Genomic DNA, 14,475 nt, shown 5'->3' on the forward strand with positions numbered 1-14,475 from the left:
ATATATATATATATATATATATATATATATATATATACACATATATATATATATATATATATATATATAGTCATGCCCTGATGTGGGGGCTGGGGGGGGGTGTCAACATGGTCGGGACATAGAAGGGGGTGCGCGGCTAAATAAGTTTGGGAACCACTGCTTTAGGGCATTCCCAAAAAAACGTGTGTGGGGTCCACATTCCAGTCCCCACATTTTCTCCAACATGGGAGATTTGTAGAAGAATATTTATTTTTAATTTGAGGCTGGGCTGTGCAGAGTCTTTTGAAGGGGCGGGTGCTCAAATTTAAAAAGGGACACACAGAATTATATTTTCAAACACCATGACATAACCACAGTATACCCGGCTGAATAACAAATCATATTTATTAGAAATTCAAAATGGAAGCAAATCATTATATACACCCTTACCACATAAGGACAATGTAAAGCAAAAGTAACTTGTTTTGGTAAATGGTCTGTATTTGTATAATGCCTTCTTAGGGTTCTACAACCCCCCCAAGGCACATTACAACACAATTAGTCATTCACACACACACATTAACACACTGATGGTGATGAGCTATGATGTAGCCATAGCTGCTCTGGAGCGCACTGACAGAGGTGAAGCTGCTGAGCACAGGCGCCACCAGTCCCTCCGACCACCACCAGCAGGCAAAGCAGGTTAAGTGTCTTGCCCAAGGACACAACAGCATCAATCTCTGATTGAAGTCAGGATCAAACCTGCAACCTTCTTATTACTGGACAACCTGCTCCACTTCCTGATCTGTTGCTGTCCTATTTTACCTGATGATGGGGTACAATGTAGCTGTTGCAGGGTTGCTCCTCTTGCTGCTGCTGATGATGCTGGAGGGCAAGGCTGTGTTGATCTCAGACTGTAAGTAGTAAAACGAACAGAGGAGAATTGTTAGTCAATTACAAAATTTATGTAAGATAATAAAAAAATAGCAAAAATTGGTGAAAACTCTTAGAACTCGAAGACAGAAATATCTGAGACAAAACCTGTGGTAAATAAATGGAAATCTAAACATTAGTGGATAATAGAGGAGTTTATGTCAGAGATAAGAATGTGACAGAAATATAAACAGAAAGAGTTGTGTGTGTGTGTGTGTGTGTGTGTGTGTGTGTGTGTGTGTGTGTGTGTGTGTGTGTGTGTGTGTGTGTGTGTGTGTGTGTGTGTGTGTCTCTTCAATCTCATGTGATCTATCACTCTCCACTTGCTGTCCATCTGAGAACAAGGCAAAATTAGCTATTTTATGAATGAATTATGTAGTTATTCACATTTAACAGGTCTTGCACCTAATCCATGATCAAGTAGCTAACAAAAAACATTTTCTGGCATCAAAACATTGCAGTTGTGTATATTATTGTTTCTACACTTGTTGCTGTTGTTGGTCTCTCTTCCTTTAGACCAAGCACGGGTACGGAGTAGATGGAGTTAAACACCTTTTAAGTTGACAGAACGAGGAGACAAATGATCAGAAGTCCATTCACTGTTTCGCCGCTCATGAGGGGGAGAGTCTCTGCAGCAAGTCCCGCGACCTGCTCTTGCCAGATGCTTCGGACAGACTCTCGCCGTTCTGCTGAAAACGGCTGATTTTTATTGAAGATTACAGGAATGTTACATACGTAGTTTGCCATACACACACGTAATTCTGCCATCTGCACCTGCAGACGCACGTCAGCTAATAGCCTTGTTAATGAAAGACCAATTCATCCCAAGGACATGCAACCTTGAGATGATCAGGACACATCCTGCAACATCCTTTGCTAACAAAGACAGTTGTTCTTGTATTGAGGAACTGAAGGAAGGAACGCTTTCACTCCCTTATGCAGCTGTTCAGCTTGAGCAGAAAAGGCACAGAGAGGTCTTTGATATTATAACAAGATTCCATGAAAAGGCATATAATAATGTATTTATGATAATATATAAGGGGCAAAAGTGAGAGATACATATTTAATCATATAAAAGAGCTTATAATAATATATGAAAGAGCTTATATGAGAGATATATATTTTCAATCCCCCTTTTGAACTCTTTTAAGAGTTCAATAAAGATATAAGAAATCAAAACAATAACACCAAATTCCATCAAAAAGAATCCAATAAGCAAAGTTTTTTTTTTTAAAATACCAATACAAACAACCAATCAGATTACATTTACTCATCTTTCTAGCAGTAAACTAATACAAAAAACATGATCATACTTTCAACTGAACATGTTACAACATGTATGGATCGCATGCAACTCCATATGAGGGCGAAAAACCCTAATTATCATATGTTTATAGGGAAAATTCCCCCATGTCCCCCCATTTGTCATATCTCAATTTTGGGGCGAACACCTGTTGGCATAGAGTGTGCATGCCTAGGACATCAATGATCAACAAAAAATAAAACAAAACAAACAAAAAAATCATAAAAATGAACTGGTGAAGGGATGGTTACATAAATCACTGAACATTCTCACACTCTAACAACATCTTCTTCATCATGAGAGTCATCACTATCATCAGAGAGTTCCCCTCCCAAATAGATGTTAGGATTGGCTAGTAACAAGGGCATCTGGATAATTGGGTCAGCAGGTGGAGGGTGTAAAATATTACCCTTGTAAAATAAATGAGGGTGTTAAATACAACCCTTGTAGAATGTTCATAGGGTGGCTACTTCTTCCCCCTGTTGAGGACCCTTCACTGGCTCCAGGCAGCTGCAGGGGGTGATGATGTCATGATTCTCGTCCTGCAGGATGTGGTGGCAGCTTGGCACGCTACTGCAGTCAGCTACTTCTCTTCCTGGTTTTTGGATCCTTTCTCTGGTTAGGCAGATGTCAGCTGCTTCTCTTCCAGGTTAGGCTCCTCCCGTCCAGCCGGACAGCGTGTGATGTCCTCTCCGTGATCCTGTATGGCCCGGTCCACCTCGGTTCCGTCCACTTCCTTTTGGTGACTTTTAGCAGGACCCAGACGCCTGGCACCGAAGACGAAGCCTCTTCGTGTGTGTAGTTTTGGTCCAATGAAGGCTTTCTCGACTTGTGCAGTCCAATTGAGCTTTGGCAGATAGTTGGTAGGAAGATTCACACTCCGGCCGGACCAGAAGTTCCCCGGACCGATCGCCTAGGGATTAGAGGTTATGCACAAAAATGTCCTAGCTCTTACTGACCCTAGCCTCTGATACCTTCAACATCAGACACATACAGTTACGAACAGCAAGCGCAATTAAAGGTACAGTGACATCACGACATGGACACACAGACACACAAACACATACACATGCACATACACAGAGAGAGAGGGAGAGAGTAAGAATGTGTGTGGGAGAAAGAAATGTGTGGGATCCATTTTGCCACCAGCATCTCCACCTGTGTCACAGAGAAAAAATTGCAAAGAAATTAAAACATAAAGCAAACAACAATAATTCAATGAGTATAAATGATCAAACTAAAATATACAACCATGCATGGGTTTTATAACAGTTCCAGCAACACTGGAGATGATGCCTTGTACAATGAATTCTTAAGATGTCCTTCATTAATTAGAGGTTATAACCAAATTGTTTCAGGATCCTGAATTTGAATTGGTCAATTTACTCAGAATAACCCAATGGCTTTGTTGATGTTTCTCAAGGCTCAGCCACGCCCATATAGATAAATAAACAAACAAACAAGACAAACACAGTCAAACACACGGTCCATACACGTCTCTGTGCCCTCACACACCAAGCAAATGTCAGACTGAAGCGAAAGTGTGAAAACACTTAACCTAACGCTAAATCAGTGGAAAGAAAAAAACAAGACCTAAAGCGTGTAATCAAATTAATCCAACAAAACTTCCCATAACTGCCGTTCTAAACTCATGTTGCGGTGTGATCTCTCCAATTAGAAATTAGGACAACCACTTTTACTATCAATTCAACCAAATAGTTTCAGGTTGTCCCTTACCTAAACTACCTGTCTTTCTTACCTTCTTTCTTTCTTTCTTTCTTTCTTTTTTAGGAACACTACTCGCACAAGAAATCCTAAGAATTAATTCACTACTTAAGGTTAATTCATAAATAACGAAACTGCAGTTACAGGTTTGTTTGTGCATAGTATTGGTAATCAGCAGTTTTTTTTCCTTATCTCCTCATCGAGAAGTGTTTCTGTGCTACTCCTCCATCTATAACACAAGTTAGTATCATCCTTAAAGCATCTGAAATTAAGCTGCATTGCTAAATCAATAACGTGATTTGTGCTAAAAAATACTCCCCTATCCTCTTCCTTTTTCCAGTGGCGCTGAATGACAGATTTTAGATCAATTTAACGTTTTATCACTATTACGTTTCATTTAATTAATTTTGCTTTTTCTCTCTTATTTTTGTCTATTTATTTATTTATGTTATTTACTTATTTATCATGCCATCCTGTGATGATAATCTTAAAGACTTTTTAGCCAATTGTCGTCAAAACGGCCATTTAAAAATATTATGTTAAAGATTTCACAAGATAAAAATGTGAACATAATTTTTATCGAATGAGGGGTACAATTATTCAATATTTTTGTGACATTATTTTCTACGTTAGAACTTACAGCTGATAGAAAAATATAGGATCAGCTAGGTTTGGCTAGATCTGTTGGGAAACTCAACGGAGCTGAAACAACACTGTTGTCTCGGATGAGATGTTCCATGAATCATTTAGTCAGCTGGATGCCAAATTATTCATTTAATGTTTATTTTTATGCAATGAATGGAATGGGATGGAACGTTACTATAAACTATCCGGAAATTTGCGCATGTTTGCTCGAAGGAGAGAACTGTTGAAGCCTAAAGCGTTCTCCTAGACTTATAAATAGACACCGTTTCCTTAACTAATGAAGATAAGTGATGACGCCGATGAATGACTTTTTGAAAAGAAAATAAGGCTTTACTGCATGTCCGCTGCAGCTGAGAATCCTAAGACAATAAAGATTATATTGACGTCCAATGATGAGTTGGGCTGAAATCCAGGTTACTAATCCTATTATTTATTTATTTATTGATATTATTATTATCTTTTTTTAGGCTAACTTTCTCAGTTAACTATGTTCTACAGTAGTTTAGTAAATTTTCCACAGTTCTGACATTTCATCAATTCAACTGGTTGTTGCCAAAAAGCCTTGTTCATTACCTGACTGCAGCAAGCACTCTTTTACTGGGTGTAACCATAGGAAACAGTCTCTTTTGAGCCTCTCTTTGTAAGTCCAGGATGACCACCGTCATTGATTGAAGTTCACATGTTAGCACACATGCTCCCCCTTTTGTACTTTGTTTCATCAGCAGCAGGGCAAATAAGTTTCTGCCTCTTTGTCCATCTTGTAGTGCTCCCCGTCTTGATGTTATAAGTCACAGTTTTTGGTGAGGGCTTCCAGGTTCTCTTTGTATAGAAGTCAGAGCCAAACATTCTTTGCAGCTGGTTGTGACAGGCCCACCCAGTAAAGTTCATGCCTCCACAATGCACAGCAAACGTTTTCCTTAAATATGTTGATTGAGTTGAAAGGACAGAACTTTCTCTTTTACAAATCAAAATCAACGAAGGTTTCTAATATTTAGTCAACTTTATTGACTCAAAGGTAAATCTAGACTATTTCCTATGCACAATTTTTCTGACTCGTCAAATCGGTTCTACACAGGTTTTAAACTTTAGGCACAATCTATCCCAAATGCAAGATCCCTCCTTTCATTTTTTATTTATCTATTTTATTTTGGGAAAATAACTACCAGTTTTTAACTCAAAACAGCCTAGTACAGTTTCTAGCCAGGTTACAGGAAATAATACTTAGTTTATCTGTTTTTTCATTATTCAGCGTCCCAAAATCCAGCCATTAACGTTAATGGTTCTTAAAGTTGAGGTAAGACAATTATTGGATTTTGTTTTATAGCAAGATTTAACAAATATTTTATTTCCTGACTGATTATTTGTTAATTTTATGGTTTTCATAAAGATGATCCTGAGAGGTTCAGAGCTGCTTTTCGCAGTACCCTGTGCTATTTTTAGACTGCGGGACTCCTGTGTGTAAAAGTGGGTGGAGTCAGGTCCCCAGGCTGAAACTCCAGTCATTCTCACTAGATCTGTCCGAGAGGAAGGATCTCCTGAATACCCTAACCAGAAGCCTTAAGGTACGTCCAAAACACCGAAAAATATCCTTTCTAAAGTCACAAATTGCTTAAAACTGCATGTTACACAGGAAAACTGTGAGAGCGAGGGAGTCCAGCTGACTCCACGGCCCATAATCAGACAAAATACTTCCTTTATAACCACGACCATACAACTTTTGTATTTTAAAGGATTTTCTTGTCCTCACACTAACGATAAATTCTTTTTCTATTGTTTCCACAGTCTCTCGAACTAAATAACCGTCTAGTAAAAACATGGACCGCACCCTGTTTCTCAAGCAGCTGCTCCCTCTATTAAAAACTGAGTCATTCAGAAGATCCAGCGAAAGCAGCTCATGCAAGAAGACACGCATCCACTCATTCACATGGCACAGACGACATTCTTTGTTTGTCACAGTCTTTTTTTTTTTAAAGTAAGTCAGTTCGTCACTTATTTATTCTCTCTCTCTCTATATATATATAATATTTTAAGCACAGAATTTATTTAACACTGCACTGGTTATTTTCAGAATTTATTGCTCACTATGCTTTTAAGCAGGACTTATGTAACATTAGAGCAAATCCAATTGCAATTTTTTGAGAGCACTCTGAGGAATAGTTTATATATTTATTTTCTGCAGATCTGTTTTGATTTTACTGTTTAGCAGCTTATCTGACTTTATATATATGTATATCCATATATTTCTGAAATAAAGCTGTCATATACAACCTTACTTGCATTTCTTATTGTTTTTTTTTTTCTTTTTTCATCTCCAGGTCACTTAACCCCCAGATCGGGGTCACTCACATGCTGCCCCGCACACAAATGATTATCACGCTTGTACACTACTTATGTATATATATGTATACACATATACATATGTTACTTTAAAAACCTTTTATTTATTAACTGGTGGTGTTCTGTTCAAAGACTGATCAGAACAGGGTTGCAGAATTTGAATTTTGCGTAGCTCCAAACATTAATTTTAGCACTGCAGTGTAATTTACATATACGAGTTGCAACTTTTTAAAGCTCTTATTTATCTTATTTATTTATTTTCTGGTACCGCATCAGGCCTTCACACACACACCCAGCGCTGTACACTCACACACACACACACACGGAGCTCCCAAAACTCTGCTCTGCATTCTGCACTCTCCTAGTGCTGTACTTTCAATCCAGAGCCGTAAGCAGCCTCTTGCTGCGCCTCACACACACAGGCTGAACTCAGCTTACACACACAGTGAAGCTTGTCTACAGCTGTGCCTTTTTTCTCTCGATTCTGCAGCCTTCACTTCCCAAATCTTTCTCCAGTTACCTCTACTGTTAACATCTACCCCTTTTTTCTTCATCGCCTCTTCCGCTGACTTTCTCAATAAAACCTTATTTCTCGTGGCTTCAACTGGGCTGCTTGTCATATTTAAACATTGCTCATTTTATGCAAAAACAGCCAAAAGCACGCAGAAATAGCCAAAAGCACTGCTCTCTTCACACAGAAGCAGTCAAAACATTTATCATCTTATGCAAAAACAGTTACCTCAGAACATTTTTCTCATCTCATGCAAAAGGTCCTTGACCTTAAAAATCCAGGGAGCTCTCTTTAGCCTCCCCTTCCCTTAACACAAAAACCAGGTCCTCGACCTGTGGACTTTTAGGGTTCCCACACCTATGGATCCAGCCAAGCTTTATATAACCTCGTTATATATTCTATCCGCTCGTCAGCAAATAGTGTGGTCAGCCACGACCTGGAAATGGAATTTAGGACCTTGTCCTGGGCCTCCAACCCTTCTTTAAATGGAATTTAGAGCTTATTAATGCTCTGGGCCTCCAACCCCTATGGAATTTAGAGCTTATTAATGCTCTGGGCCTCCAACCCCTATTTCTGTACTATTTCCTTTTCTCATTTACTCATTAAACCATTAGAAAAATCCTCATTTCATTTCACCATTAAACCATTACAAAAAAAAATCTCTTATTCTTTCTGCACTTGTCTCCACTTTCTTCTCCAACTATTATTTTAGGACCTCAGCTACTATGATTCTGGACACAAAGGCTTTGGATAAATCCAATGAGCAGATTTTAGATAATAGGCTCTGCTCACCTTGTTTTCCACCGCGGTGTTCTGTGCCAAGATCTGTTCGCTGGGTCGGTTGGTCAAATTGTCCTCCAAAAACTCCTTTTTCTTCAAAAAGAAAAAATCCTGTTCGTGACGCCAAATTTGTTGGTCTCTCTTCCTTTAGACCAAGCACGGGTACGGAGTAGATGGAGTTAAACACCTTTTAAGTTGACAGAACGAGGAGACAAATGATCAGAAGTCCATTCACTGTTTCGCCGCTCATGAGGGGGAGAGTCTCTGCAGCAAGTCCCGCGACCTGCTCTTGCCAGATGCTTCGGACAGACTCTCGCCGTTCTGCTGAAAACGGCTGATTTTTATTGAAGATTACAGGAATGTTACATACGTAGTTTGCCATACACACACGTAATTCTGCCATCTGCACCTGCAGACGCACGTCAGCTAATAGCCTTGTTAATGAAAGACCAATTCATCCCAAGGACATGCAACCTTGAGATGATCAGGACACATCCTGCAACATCCTTTGCTAACAAAGACAGTTGTTCTTGTATTGAGGAACTGAAGGAAGGAACGCTTTCACTCCCTTATGCAGCTGTTCAGCTTGAGCAGAAAAGGCACAGAGAGGTCTTTGATATTATAACAAGATTCCATGAAAAGGCATATAATAATGTATTTATGATAATATATAAGGGGCAAAAGTGAGAGATACATATTTAATCATATAAAAGAGCTTATAATAATATATGAAAGAGCTTATATGAGAGATATATATTTTCACTGTGATGCAACTTACCTGTACTCTTTTTTATCCAGCTGGTGAGGGACCCACTGCCTTTAGCTGCCTCACGTAGCTCCTTCTGTCGCTGCTTCCTCCTCCTCTCCTTACGAGGCATGTCTGTACAATGATATATCATAACTAATTCACAAATATTTTTTCATGCATATAAAACTCATGCATACACATACTGGGACATTTCATTCCTTTTTCAGAAAACTAACTGTATATAATTTGGCCACAAATTTGCTTCATGATGCTGATCCAGAATATTTCCATACTATTTTAATCATAGTGCTTTAGTAATTATAATAAAAATAAAGAATAAAACAATGTTTATGCTTTCATTCAGTTTTACTATCTACTTTGTGCAAAACAGAGAACTGTACAGACAAAACAATTTTGCTGTGAAAACAGTAGTTTTTTTTAAATGTACATCTTTAAAACATAATGTTTTTTAATACAATGCATTCACAAAGAGAGCAATTATACACTCCAACATTTTGAGAATATGCATAGTATTAGTGAACTATAAAACCCACCAGAAGGGCTGAGGAACCTAAAATCTAAAACAAAACTATGTTCCCTAAAACGCTGGACCGAATTTACAGACAAGGACTGAATATTTAGTAACACAAAACTTGTGACGGATGTTACCTTTAGTATTTTTCTTATTTCCTTTCACAAAAGGTAGCTAAATTTTAAATTTGTTCAAGTTTTATCAGTCTGCGAACCAGGAAGTGATTCTGTAAACAAAAAGCAGGGCTGTGTGAGACCCCAGTCACGTGACACGCAGCAGCGATAGGAATGCAACTTTGCGGTACCTAGTTAACAACAACAACATTTTATTGGCAAATTCCCAATATTTAAGATTGAAAAAATATTTTCGTACAAGTACTTATGTACAGAATGTTTTTGGTTAATCCTAAAGCTACTGAGGTTCAGAATCGGTACCCAGCCACAGACACACACCCAGCTAGTAATATATATCCATAGGCGTCATTTTAACCGGGGACGCCGGGGACATGTCCCCGGCAAAATTTGTGATTGGCAGCTGTGTCCCCCCCCACTTTAAAAAAAGCCTGCTGATGAGGATTTTTGTTTTACCAGCTCAGATCTTATACCAGGGGTCGGCAACCTGTTCCCATCAAAGAGCCATTATTACCCGTTTCCCACAGTAAAGAAAACACCGCAGCAGCCGCGGCGTTGTGGGCGGGGCCTACCCTCAGACAGCAGAGAGCTGCTCAGAACCAGGTGACAGCAGCAGGTACCGGTCGCTCGCATGGACATCGCACCCGTGGGGGATGCAACACCCACACTTTTCCAGCTGTTTTGCTCACCTCCACACCAGTCTGGTTTCTTTATGTCGCTCTCACTCTGTTTGCCTCATCTCCTTCTTCAGCTCCCGCTTCTGACAGCCGATGTCGGGTTTCCAGGAGAGCAGGAGAGGGAGGGACGGAAGAGCTCGACTGAATTCATCATTTTACGTCTTGACATTAGCTGTGCAAAGTCTGAGTTTGATAAAGTGAAGAACAACAATTTGCAGAGGTTAATAACAGGCGCGGCGCCAGGTTTTCATTTTTGGGTGGGCCACGGTAATTTTGGACGGACCTTAATAAGCAGTGACTTAGTGAAGCAGGCAGGTCGCGTTAGAAATTTTCGTTTAAAAAGACGTCATAAATGTGTTCCCCCGTCATTTTTATTTATAAAATATGAAGTAAAAACTCACAATTTAATTTTCATTCATTTGTCATTAATATGTAGTCTACACCCGTGCGTTAAGTGGACCATCTTCCAGTGAAAGCAAAGCTTCCAGCCCACCTCTCCAAATGCGTAAAATGTGCACCACAGCCGTTAGGCGCACCGCGCGCACCATCAGCTATGTCAGCCCAGACAAGAGCAGAGCAAATAGAGAAAGAATAGAGGATAATTGTGTCTGGATGTGGATGGAGATTACATTTTACAGCAGCCTGATCATCATTTAAATACGTAAACCATCACCTGTCCTCTAGTCCACGCTATCAGCATTATTTTAATTGGTGTGTGTGTGTGTGTGTGTGTGTGTGTGTGTGTGTTTTCCACTTTAAACACTGGTCTAACCAACCAGACCAGCATGTCCAGTAACATATTAATGTTACAATTAAACAGTTACACTTCATGTAGGCTAGGAACGTTTCACCTGCCGTGGCCCGACCGCTTCTGCTCCACATAAACTTTGTGCGTAATCAAATGTCTCTACAGGTGCTTTCTGCGCTGCTATTCTGCCTCAGACTGGATGCGTCATGCGTGTCCATATTAGAGACGGGAACAAGCGCTGTTCAGCCAAAGTTTAATAATTTCATAAAAAGAACATTTTTCCAAGTGACACATCCCTCAGAGAGACCGGGTTTCCAGACCGCTTCAGTGGGAGGAAATCTTATCGCATGTGCCGTGGTTCTGCACTGCGCTGCAAACCCCTTTACAAATCTTCAGCTCACTGTCCGCCGTGGGCGCTCCGAGCCGCGCTGAACACAGTGTCCAGTATAAAGCTCTGATGTTCTGATGGGAATCGAGTTACCTCTGCGATGTGCGTATTAAAATGTCAGCTCATCCATGCGCATCAGTGTGCGTCAGGGTAATTCTTTCAAAACAACCAACATCCTTGAGTTTATCCATCAAAATACTGTATTTTGATGGATACTGTATATACTGTATATTTGACTGTATACAGTCAAATGGAAATATCTGTAACCTGCCATTTAACTGTTTTGCCTTCTTGTGAAGATTGTTGCAAAGAGAAACAATTAAACTTGATTAACCCCAGAGCCACGCACACTGCGCTGTACGTCGTGACTGTAAATGAGGGGAAATGATTTAATCGGATCCTTTTCTTTTCAACATGGTTTAATGTAAAGTTTCATTCAGTACAAACTTTAGTTACACCAATCTAATGAGACAGAGCCTGGATTTGTATTCTGAACAGTTTAAACATGTTTAAAACGGAGACATGCGTGACGCGTCTAAAATTCGCACCTGCTCCGCTATCATGGAAATTAAACTAACAAGGTGAATAACATCAAATTATTTTAGGCACAGACAACATCCCCCACACTTTTGAAAATCTTGCAACGCGCCTGGTCGCTCGTGTACGTCAAAGTTATCTTTAATAAGACGATAATCAATAAAACGATTTATATAAAGTGGATCCAGAAGTTGTAGCCCGTCTCTGCCTACAATATTTTGATATTTTTCACCCTGTTGGTGGTTTTACTGAGCAGGTGCCACTTTTGTCATACGTTTCTTTTAAAAACATGTTTAGACTGTTCAGAATACAAATCCAGGCTCTCAGAACCAGAGCGCATGTGAGAAGATTCCTCCCACTGAAGCGAGTGTTTTCCAAACCCTGTCTCTCAGAGAGACTTGTCACTTAAAATGTTCCCTGATTATGAAACTTTGGCTGAATAGCGCTTGTTCCTGTCTCCAATGTGGTGACGCATCCAGGAGCCTGTCTGAGGAGAAGCCCAAAATCTGACATCCTCCAGCTCAGGAAGCGCATATGATTACGCACAAGCGTGACGCGTCAACCCGGTCTCACAGTAAGACCGGGTTGGACCTGTTCAGGTTTACGCAGACAATCTTTACATTTAGAATTAGCATACAGATGTAAAATTAATGCAGTAAAATATAAAGTATTTTATTTAAACATCCATTCATTATTTTACAAGCACAGAGAGCCGCATCAGATGGATGGAAGAGCCGCATGCGGCTACCGAGCCCCCGACCCCTGTGCTAGCCTATATTGTCCCCAGCAATTTTTAAACCCCAGTGTATGGTTATTGTTCCCAGCAATTCTGAAAACAAACTGACGCCCTTGTATATATCACATACACCTAGTGCCACAAAACAACTTAATAATGTACAAAATAATCTAATAACTGTGTATAGTAGTGTGCATCCTACTTACCGGTGTTAGTCCGTTTCTCCCAATCAATATGTATGTCCTAAAAGCTCTGCACCGCTCGCTCGGCCATGAAGAAAACGTGGGTGCTCGCAGCTTGTTGTAACCGGCTGTGCGCTCTGGCGTGAGGAAGAGACGGTATGGTCACGTGACTCACGACAGCTATATAACTTTATTAAACAGAAATTGTATTAATTATTATTTTTGTTATTGTTGAGGGGGCACAGACAGAAAAATCTTTTAAAATTTTTTAAAAATTTTAATAAATAAATAAATAAATATAAAAAATCATTAAAATTCAAAAAGGGCACTTTGGGCACATGGGACAAAAGGGGCAGGGTCTCAAGCCCCCCCCCCCCCCCCCCCGCACGTGCCTGGTTTGAGGTGTTATAAAAAACGGATTATATTCTTCCAACAAAACACTTTCCACATCCTGGAGTTAGTAGTGGTGTGCTGTATTTGCATATATTCCTCCAATCCTCCTCTGTTAGTTTTATTTTACGTTCATTTTCCCATCTGTCTCTTATGTACATTGTGGTCATCCCTTTATTCATTACTAATCCCTGATATAGGGCTGAAATAGTTTTCCCTGGTTTATTTTGGTATGCATGACAGAACTTTGCAGTCACCCTGATCTTGGTTTGAGTGGTTTAATTTTTTTCCCAAAGTAGTCCGCATTGGTCTTCATCTATTATGTCTGACACAAAAATGTCAAACCTTTTTGCTAGGATAGAGGTATAGATTTAGTAGTCACAGTTTAGGATAGAAATTGGTCTATAATTTTTGCACTCCTCTTTATTTTTCCCTGCTTTTGGTATCACTTTTGGTATCACTCTTTCTACTTTTTAGGGTTTCATTAAGTTATGCCAATAACAGTGGTAATAATTCAGTGAATTTTTTTTTATAATATTCGGCTGGGAAGCCTTCGCTTCCAGGTGTTTTATTTGGTTTTAGCTTATTCATGGTTTCTTCTAGTCCATTAATTGTAATGGGATATATTTATTTTGTTCTTCTCCTATTGTGGGGAGATCTAAGGAGTTCAAAATATTTCTTATTGTTTGTTCATCTGCTGATTTAGGTACAGTATAGAGCTCTTCATAGTAATTTTTAAAGATTCTTTCAATTTTATCTAGTTTTGTTTCTGTTTCATTAGTTGTGGGATCTTTAATTTTGTGTAAAGTGTTTATTACTTGTTGTTTCCTCAATCTCCTTGCTAAGAGTTTAGTTGCTTTGGGACCTGATTCATAATAGGTTTGTTTAAAAAATCTGGCTTTTTTTCCAATTCACATTCTAAAATTTTGTTTATTATTTTCCTTATCTCCTTAATTTGTTCTATTGAACCTGGATCGTTTGTATCTTTGTGTTTTTGTTCTAGGTTCTTGAGTTCTTCTATTCGTCTCTTGTAATTTTGTTGCCTTTCTTTCTTATAATATGCGGATCTTGAGATGAGGTTTCCTAGTATAACTGCCTTCATTGCATCCCAAACAATGGTTGGATTTACATCCCCATTATCAGTCTCCTCTTTGTATCTATTTATTTCCATTTTAATTTCTCCCACCAATTGT

The 14,475-nt window shown here is 39.3% G+C and overlaps 2 long non-coding RNA genes across 2 annotated transcripts; one reads left to right on the forward strand and one right to left on the reverse strand.

Moving 5' to 3' along the window:
- Window positions 1-305: 305 nt before the first annotated feature.
- Window positions 306-13,264, reverse strand: LOC139071655 (uncharacterized). Its single transcript, XR_011521483.1, has 3 exons — window positions 12,917-13,264; window positions 8,992-9,093; window positions 306-893 (listed from the first exon to the last, which is right to left on the reverse strand). It is a non-coding gene; the product is annotated as an uncharacterized lncRNA (long non-coding RNA).
- On the forward strand, window positions 3,629-6,561 carry LOC139071656 (uncharacterized). Its single transcript, XR_011521484.1, has 2 exons — window positions 3,629-6,147; window positions 6,368-6,561. It is a non-coding gene; the product is annotated as an uncharacterized lncRNA (long non-coding RNA).
- Window positions 13,265-14,475: the final 1,211 nt, after the last annotated feature.

This window comes from Nothobranchius furzeri, chromosome 9, assembly GCF_043380555.1.
Source record: "Nothobranchius furzeri strain GRZ-AD chromosome 9, NfurGRZ-RIMD1, whole genome shotgun sequence".
Classification (NCBI taxonomy): Eukaryota; Metazoa; Chordata; class Actinopteri; order Cyprinodontiformes; family Nothobranchiidae; genus Nothobranchius; species Nothobranchius furzeri.